The following is a 10,000-nucleotide window of genomic DNA, read 5'->3' as shown; positions in this document are numbered from 1 at the left end:
TTTCTATCTATATACACAGCACCAACACACACACACACTGACACACACACACACACACACACACACACACACACACACACACACACACACACACACACACACAATCACACAATCACACACACACATATATGTATATGTATATATATATATACAAACACACACACAAACACAAACACCAGGCCCCGTGTTTACCTACTTCAATAAATGCACTCCAGATCTTCAAAATTCTATGTAATCAAACACCGAATGTTTATTAGATTGATAACCTGAATACACAAACAAGAAAGTTGTTAAACATAATTATATAATATAGAGAAAACTGATAAAACTGCTCTCGCCAGGGCTCGAACCTGGGACCTTCTGCGTGTAAAGCAGACGTGATAACCACTACATTACGAGAGCAATGTTCGTAATGAATGTTTTGGTATAAATAAAATTTCTTATTTAGTTTATAAATGTCACAGTTTAGATTGACAATTTTAACATTTATTGAGATTGAGAAGACAATGTAGAAATAATAGGTTCCAACACTTCAATTTTATTACGAGGAGTTAGAAGTCTCCATAAAATGTATAATTGTTTTTTAATCATAAACATGAAGAAAATACAAACCAAATTACCACACAATGCATAACTACATAAACGTTTAAAATGCCGAAATAAATGAAATGCAACAGCAAAATATATGTTTATCCAAAACCGTTTTGTTCAGTGACGTCGAGAGACCCTGAAATACCTGAAGATTTCAAACTTCTTCAGGTGCGATTTCTCACGATTATGCGCGCTTCGTATCCGGGTGATGACGTCATACCACAACAGGTTGCAGCGCCCTAACCTTCGCTCGACCTTCATTAGCATCGATGTTATTGAATCAATATGTGTTCTCTCTCCATCCCTCCCTCCCTCCCTCCCTCCCTCTTTCTTTTCTCCCTCTCCCCCTCCCTCCCCTCCCCTCCCCTCCCCCTCCCTCTCTATCCCTCTCCCTCTCCCTCTCCCTTCCTCTCCCTCTCTCTCTCTCTCTCTCTCTCTCTCTCTCTCCCTCCCTCCCTCCCTCCCTCCCTCCCTCCCTCCCTCCCTCCCCCCCCTCCCTTCCTCTTTATTTTTCTCCCTCTCCCCCTCCCTCCCTCCCTCCCTCCTTCTCTTTTTCTATCTCTCCCTCTCCCTCTCCCTCTCCCTCTCCCTCTCTCTCTCTCTCTCTCTCTCCCTGAATCGCTATACAGTCGAGTCAATGAAGTGTAACTATCAATATAAGATGAAGTAATAGGGTAGAATTTAACAAGAAGAAAATAATTTAAAGATGTGGATTTCCAATTGACTAAGAGATTTCCAAACCCGAAAATAAACTAGAGAGGAATTTTCTGATATCCAGCAAACTTGCAACGTCATTGAGGGTGAGTGAGGGTGAGTCAGTAGTGAGTCATAATTCATTTTCGGATTCTACCTAATTGAGTTGCCACTGAATTATTGATGGTATGATGATTTATCTATTTACCTGTCTATCTGTCTATATTTATTTATTGTAGGGTAAGTATAATGCTATTAACTATGTCCAAATAGTCTTTTTAAATATTCCTTTCGATATAAGTTATGACAACAGTACCTTATTACTGTAATTATGAATATTGCATTTGTCATTAAGAATATTATAATCATCATTCACAGAACGGTAGATGGTTATTTGTGGAACTTATTACTGCTGTTGCTGAGAAAAGGAGAGAGGAGAACAATAATTTGTGAATATAGAGACAAAAAATACCTAATTCATTAAGTAAACAAATCTCCTAGCTTAGTAATGTGAACAGTACATCTTTAAAAAAATCTTATAAAGCCTTAAGAAGAGCGCATACAGCCCAACAAACAAACACATAAAAAAATCAGTAAGTCACATGGCATATCTACGGTCGGCAGTCTCCACTTTTAAGTAGTGTTTTTATCAAGTAGCGTTAGAGATGTACTTGTTTTGGCAGTAAAAAGTCTAATACTGCCATCAGAGAAATAGGATTTTGTACATTACTTGTTTGAAAGGGTCAGTATAGTTGTTATCTTCCATTCCATTCCTTGCGAGCTAATGCTTATACCTTCTTGATGTATGCATGTTCACAAACACATAAATGTAAATAAATAAATTAATTAATGTGTGTGTGTGTGTGTGTGTGTGTGTGTGTGTGTTTTCATACACATGTACATACATACATATACACTCACATACACATACATACATGTGTGTATGTATGCGTGTCTATATGCTTGTGCGTGTGCGTTTGTGCATGCATATACATATAAATATATATAAATATATACACAAATATATACATATAAACATATATACACAAATATATACATATAAACATATATACACAAATATATACATATAAACATATATACACATACACACATATGTTTATATATACACCATTTTTTTATAGGGGATTTTATTTAATTTCATATCGACGATGATAAGGCGAAATAAAATAAACTAAGCAAACGAATGTACAGGTAATTAAATTTAAAAATACAAAGTCAAACCCCCCCGATTGAAGTTTGCTCAGCGGGAGAGTCGACCATATATACCCCTTGGGCACTTAGGAAAGCTCCCTCAGGACAATCTCACCGGCGGACACCCAGGGACGGACCGCGTGCATAGCCTTAGGGACAGAAACGGTAGCCGGTAAAATAACACCAATGATGATGATGACGGTGGGGAGGTAGGGGAGGAGGAGTAAGAAGAAGGAGGAGAAGAAGAAGGGGCGAAGTAGGAGGAGGATTTGTGATTAATAGGAGTGAGAAAATAAAATTTCCAATACCTATGAGGAATTTCACTCTCGTTTTCTTTTTTCTTTTTTTTTTTCTCCTCATACGGTTTTTTAATTTTAGCTTTCGCTTCTTGCTTTTCCTGTCGTACGTACAGAAGCGGAACAACCAGGGCATTTACCCTCGCAGAACCGGAACTGTTTTATGTCTCTTTTCACGTAACGGGACAACCACAGGGATACTGATTGACATTTTAATGCCTTTAGAATCCTAACTGACGAAGTAATTCACGAGACAAATGCGTAACGACAGCGCATTCCTAAAAATGGTGAATCTTTTTATTTTAATGAAATATTTGTTATTATATGCGTTTAGATTGCATAATTTGCATATTCATCTATCTACCTGTGTATACTTATATATACGTTTACATACATGCATATATATATGAATATCTAGTAAATAAATTATATGCACATATAAGTAAATTACACACACACACACGCACACACGCACGTACGCACACACAAACAAACACACAAACACACACGCACACTGACACGCACAAACACACACACACACACACACACAATACATATATATATATATATATATATATATATATATACATATATACACATATATACGCATATACATATATACATTATATATATATATATATATATATATATATATATATATATATATATATATATATATATATGCATATACATGCATATACACATGTTAATTTTACCTCTTTTGTTGTTTAGTTAATTTCCCGATAAAGTATTCTCGATTATGCTTCGTATCCTATTTCTTGCCAATTGTGTTGAAGAATGAAAATAAGGGAGATCGTTTACATACACACGCACACGCACACGCACATGCACACGCACATGCACACGCACACGCATTTACACATGCACACGCACACGCACATATACACGCACACGCACACGCACACACACACACACACATATAAATATATTTCACTACACAGTGGCTAGACACCATAGGATGCAAATCCTAAGCGATATCCTCCAACCCTCTCCCTCCCCTTCCCCTTACCCCCAACCCACCCCATCTCCACCTCCACCCCATCGAACCCCCCCCCCCCCCTTACCCCCCCAACCCCCACCTCCACCTCCACCCCCATCCCCCACCTCCACCTCCACCCCATCGACCCCCCCTCCCCCTTACCCACCCAACCTCCACCCCCACTCCCACCCCATCGACCCCCCCCTCCCCCTTACCCACCCCACCCCCTTCGCTCTACTCCTAACCAATGCAAATACATGCATTTCACTCCACGCTCGTAAGGAGTTTCGATGCCTCGGGGGGGGGGGGGGGGGAGCTCAAAGAGGTCTGGCGAGGTGACAGCTGCCTTCTCTGCCTCGCCATATGACGCCTCCTTCTCCTTCTCCGTCTTCTTGTTTCTTTTTCTTCTTCTTTTTCGTTTTCTTGTTCTTCCTTTTCGTTCTTGGTTTCGTTTTATTTTCTTTCGTTTTCTCTATTTTTTTTTGTTTTTCTTTTTTTTTTTTCCCTTCCTCCTCCTCCTTCTCCTCCTCCTCCTTCTCCTCCTCTTCCTCTTCCTCTTCCTCTTCCTCTTCCTCTTCCTCTCCCTCCTCCTCCTCCTCCTCCTCCTCCTCCTCCTCATCATCATCATCATCATCATCATCATCATCATCATCATCATCGTCATCACCATCATCATCATCATCATCATCATCATCATCATCATCATCATCATCATCGTCATCACCATCATCATCATCATCATCATCATCATCATCATCATCATCATCATCATCATCGTCATCACCATCATCATCACCATCATCATCATCATCATCATCATCATCATCATCATCATCGTCATCATCATCATCAAAATCATCTTCCTCCTTCTCCTCCTCCTCTTCCTCCTCCTCCTCTTTCTCCTACGCCGAAACCACGTGTGTCATAATATTGGTGATGCTGGTAACAGTGTCAGTGATGTAAAATAGTGGTGTTGGTGTAGCGTAGTGATGATATGGTTGATGGTGGAGTTATATCCCATAAATATAGTCGTTTTTCTTTATTTCTACAATTTTCGTTTTCGTTCCAAACCTCCTTCGCCCCCTTTTCTCTTTACCTTCTCTACCTCTCTCCCTTTCTCCTTTTTTTACTTTCTCTACTTCTCTACCATTCTCCATTATTTTGATACACAAACCGAATTATATTTTTTATTTAATTTCCAGCCTCCCTCTCGGCGAAAAAAATAAAAATCCCTCCGTTGTTATTCATCAATTTCTCAGCCAAACGTCTTTTCCTTCAAATCCATTTTCCATCTCCATCTCTACTTCCTCCATGTTCTCTTGCATTCTCACTTTCAGTTCAGATCACGTTCTTCCTCCCTCCTTCCCCCTTTCTTTTCGTGCGCGTTCTCCATATGTCGCTTCTTCTCCCTTCCACCGATTTTTTTTTTGTGTTCTTCACTTCCTCCCTTCTCATTCTTCTTTCTTCTCATACTTCTTTTCTTGTAAGAATGATCACGTAATTTTTTTTTTGTCTCTCTCTCTCGCTTTTTTTCCTTTGTATTTCGCTTCACCAGCTGTTCACTGTTCACCGCTTCCGTCTTGAGAGACACCATCTGGCTGTCAATCAGTTTATACGGAGAAAAATAGAAGCATGGGAAGGAGGAGGAAGAGGAGAAAGGAGGAGGAAGAGGAGAAAAAAGGAGGAAGAGGAGAAAGGAGGAGGAAGAGGGGAAAGGAGGAGGAAGAGAAGAGAAAAAAAGTAGAAAAGGAGGAGGAGGAGGAAGAAGAGAACAAAAAGAGGTAAAAAGAGGAGGCTGAGGGAGAGTAGAAATAAAAGTTAAAAGTAGGAGAAGAAGAAGGAGAAAAAGAAGAAGAAGAAAAAGAAAAAGAAAAAGAAGAAGAAGAAGAAGAAGAAAAGGAAGAAGAAGAAGAAGAAGAGAAGGAGGAGGAGCTGGAAGAGAAAGTATAGAATGGTAGTAGTAGTAGGAGGAGTTGGATGAGGAGGAAGAAGGAAGAAGAGGAAGAGGAAGAAGAGGAATAGAAAGAAAAAAAAGAAAAGAAAAGGAAAGGAAGAAAAAAGGGGAAAGGGAAAAGGTAAAAGAAGGAGAAAGAGAAGAAGAAAAAATATATACAAGAAGATATCGTAAAAAAAAAAAAAAAATAAATATAAATCAAGATGAACACTCACAAGTTAAGCTTAAGAAATACACTAATTAAATCGACTTTAACGGCATCGTAAAGGGAGATAACGGGGCCCCATGAGACTCGATCAAGATAATATCATCTATAAAAAAGGTAATTAGGCGAAAGTACCTGCATCTGCGGACCGGGAATCGAAGATAGTTGAAGGCGATTGTTAAGTCAACTTCCTGTCGAGTGTGAAGGTAACCCGGTAGCCTTAGGGGAACGGATGGTAAGGGAAGGGGAAGGGGAAGGGGGAAGCGGTGGGGAGGAGGAGGAAGGGGAACGGAGGGGAGGGGGAAGCGGTGGGGAGGAGCAGGAGGGGGAGCGGAGGGTAAGGGAAGGGGGGAAGCGGTGGGGAGGAGGAGGAAGGGGAACGGAGGGGAGGGGGAAGGGGAAGCGGTGGGGAGGAGGAGGAGAAGGAGGGGGAACGGAGGGGAGGGGGGAAGGGGGAAGCGGTGGGGAGGAGGAGGAGGAGGGGGAGCGGAGGGGAGGGGGAAGGGGAAGCGGTGGGGAGGAGGAGGAGGAGGAGGAGGGGGGGAACGGAAGGGAGGGGGAAGGGGGAAGCGGTGGGGAGGAGGAGGGGAAACGGAGGGTAAGGGAAGGGGAAGGGAAGTGGGGAAGAGGAGAGGGAGCGGAGGGCAGAGGAAGGGGAAGGGGAAGGGGGGAAGCGGTGGGGAAGAGGAGAGGGAGCGGAGGGCAGGGGAAGGGAGAAGCGGTGGGGTAGAGTAGGGAAAGGGTGGTAGAGGAGGGGACGGTAGGGTAGGGGGGTGAGGGGAGTGGATACTTCCCAACTGTCAGCTTTTGTCTCTATTTTTTTTTCTTCTGTCTCATTGTATACACGTTTTGCTCTATATTTTTTATTGATTTTCTTTTCTAAACATGTCTTTTTTATACATTTTTGTTCCTTAGTTTTTAAACATAATTCTTTTTTTCTTTGTCTTTCCAAACCCATGCCGAAACATATAATCATCCATTCGAATATAAAGTTGATATCAAACGAAAATACAACGATCTCACCTAATGACCTTTATCAATTAACTAATCACATTTATATTTACGGACATCGAAAGGCTCAGCTCACACGACCTGCGAATATTTCCTCTCTAGAATGGAATCAGTTTTTTTTATACTGTTTGGAGGAATGAGGAAATGGGGATTGGCATTATATTGTTGCATGCTGATTATGTGAGATTAAAAACATAAAAAGGAGGAACAGGAAAATTATATGGTCTCTCAAGAACACATCAGCTCATGCATCTCGAAATAACAATTTATCTGTATAGCTATCTATCTATATCTATAGCTATCTAGCTATATATCTATATCTAAAGCTATTTATCTATATCTAAAGATATTTATCTAACTATATCTATAGCTATCTATATATCTATATCTAAAGCTATTTAGCTATCTATATCTATAGCTTTATATCTATATATCTATATATATCTATATCTATAGCTATTTACCTATGTCTACCTATTTGATTATATAGTTATCTACCTATCTATATCTATGCCTTTGTCTATATCTATCTATTTCTCTATCCACCTATGTCTATATCTTTCTATCTACCTATCTATATATGTATCTACCTAGTCTATATCTATCTACCTATCTATATATGTATCTACCTAGTCTATATCTATCTATCTACCTATGTCTACATTTCTATTTATCTACCTACCTTTCTATATCTATCAAACTATATATCTCTACCCATCCATCTATCTACCTACAGATTGCGAGACCACGTGCCGCGTGATTTCCGCACAGTTCCTCCTCGCTCCTTCCGTCCCTTTGTCCGGGACTCGACGCGACCTCGGTTATTTAAGGATCATTCGTTGGCTCTCTTCACCTTGAACACTTCCTTGAACTTCCTAGGACTTCCTTACCCCCGGTCACGTGCGCTCAGACTAGGAAAGAGGCACGTAGAGACAAAGCCATGTATTTTCGTTTTTTTTTTTTTTGTTTCTTATTTTCTTTCTATGTTTTTCTGTCTATCTTTTTGTTTGTATGTTTCTTTTCGTCTGTTTGTTTGTCTCTCTTGTTCTTTTCTTCTTCTTCTCTCTCTCTCTCTCTCTCTCTCTCTCTCTCTCTCTCTCTCTCTCTCTCTCTCTCTCGCTCTCTCTCTCCCTCTCTCTCTCTTTCTCTCCTGTATGTAAGTACGTACGTATGCATTTAGACGTGAGACGTAAGTAAGAAAGTGTCTTTGTATAAGCGCGCTCCGTCAACCCTCCCAGTCCTTTTCTTTTTTCCTCCCTTCCTCCGAGAAGAAAGAAAGAAAACACATATCAGAAAACGAAATCTTGGAAGGGTTGGAAAAGGTTACACCAAAGGACAGGTAAGAGGAAAAGGCGGTTTGTTGTGGTCCGCGCTAAGTCATCAGTCCATTGTTCATAAGACGGGAGAAGGGGGTGGTTAGGGGGTCCATTAACTGATGGAAGTGGAGTCATGCTGCTTTTATTCCTGGATTTTCACTCTCGGAGTTGAAAGTTTTTGGTGTGAATGGCTTGATGTCCAAGATTGAATTCTAAATTGCTCTGCGGTACCAATCTTAAATTTTGATGGTATTGTAGGACATTGTAGTAAAAATGAAAAACAACAAATTGGGAATTTTTTCCTCTTTCATTTCCTCTTCCTCTCCGTCTCTTATTCCAGTTTCTACTTTTCCTACCATTGTTTTCCTTCTAAACTTCTTGAAACACTGTTTGACTTCATACAAGCAATATAACGCCATTAAACATCCAAGAAGGAATGTAAACCGGAAGTGCATGCTTGCCTTGAGCGAGAACGTTAAATTCAAAATGAGGAATCTATTTGACAACAACAACAAAAAAATCAACCGAGAGAAGAATTATAACGGAACCTATGTAATTTTTGAACCACGTGGAAACACCATCAACCCAACTATTTTTCACGTACAATAGAGTAGCAGGAGATAATAAGCCTGTTTACAGTTCTTGGCTCTAAAGGCAGCTGTATGCTTGGTATGCATAATTTCCCCCAACAAGGTAGCCCATTGTGGTCTGCAGATATTTGCATAAACTTACCGCGAATACACTTAGGGATGTTTGTAGTACCTTTTGTGTTTACTCCAGTTTCCCTTCGCGAGGTCTAGGCCGAAAGGGGTGTGTGCCTTGTCGTAGTGTGTGTGTTCCTTGGTGGTCTGTGTGTGCAGGTTAGCAGGGCGTATTGTGTTGTTAAGCGTCGAATATCGGTCTATATGTCTCCATTAGCTTAAGATATCCTGGTGGCTAGATTTCCTTTGAAACGTAAATATTTCCGAGAAAGTATTTATGTAGTAAGCAGGAAGTAGGAGACCAAATTGTATTTTGGAATATTGGAATAATTTTCTTCCTGCAGAAAAAATATAATCCTCACTCTGCATAGCTTAGTAGACGTGAAATGATTTCCATAAGGGAAAATGCATCTCTCAGAATAAAGGAGAAGATAAAATAGTACTTTCTTCTCTTTGGGGCTTACCGTAGCCCCTTGGTGAACCAGTACGACAAACAAACAGAACAAATATAAGGTATTGCTGCATTCTGATACACCTTACTGTACATGTACATATACATTTACACACAGAAACAAAAACACATACATGTATTTTATATATGTATAAATATATATATATATATATATATATATATATATATATATATATATATATATATATATATGTATGTATGTGTGTGTGTGTGTGTGTGTGTGTGTGTGTGTGTATGTATATATATATAATATATATGAATGTGTATATATATATGTATATAACGCATATATATATATAAATAAATAAATATATATATATGTATGTATGTATGTATGTATGTATGTATGTATGTATGTATGTATGTATGTATGTATGTATGTATGTATGTATGTATGTACATATGAATATAAATATAAATATACTCGATGATGTGGCTTAAGAGGGCCTTGCTCCTAGGCCCCCTAAGCAAATTCGCTGGTGAAACCAGCGAATTTGTCTTAAGACGCGTCTTTTATTCGCTAAAATAATGAATCCGCTCTCGTCTAGC

The 10,000-nt window shown here is 39.7% G+C and overlaps 1 non-coding gene across 1 annotated transcript; it reads right to left on the bottom strand.

The window, feature by feature from the left end:
• Positions 1-329: 329 nt before the first annotated feature.
• Positions 330-402, bottom strand: Trnav-uac. The gene has a single exon. It is a non-coding gene; the product is annotated as a tRNA-Val (tRNA).
• Positions 403-10,000: the final 9,598 nt, after the last annotated feature.

The sequence above is a fragment of the Penaeus chinensis genome, chromosome 5 (genome assembly GCF_019202785.1).
Source record: "Penaeus chinensis breed Huanghai No. 1 chromosome 5, ASM1920278v2, whole genome shotgun sequence".
Lineage (NCBI taxonomy): Eukaryota > Metazoa > Arthropoda > Malacostraca > Decapoda > Penaeidae > Penaeus > Penaeus chinensis.
The sequence above is the reverse complement of the archived record's forward strand: the minus strand, read 5'-3'. Positions and strand labels throughout refer to the sequence as shown.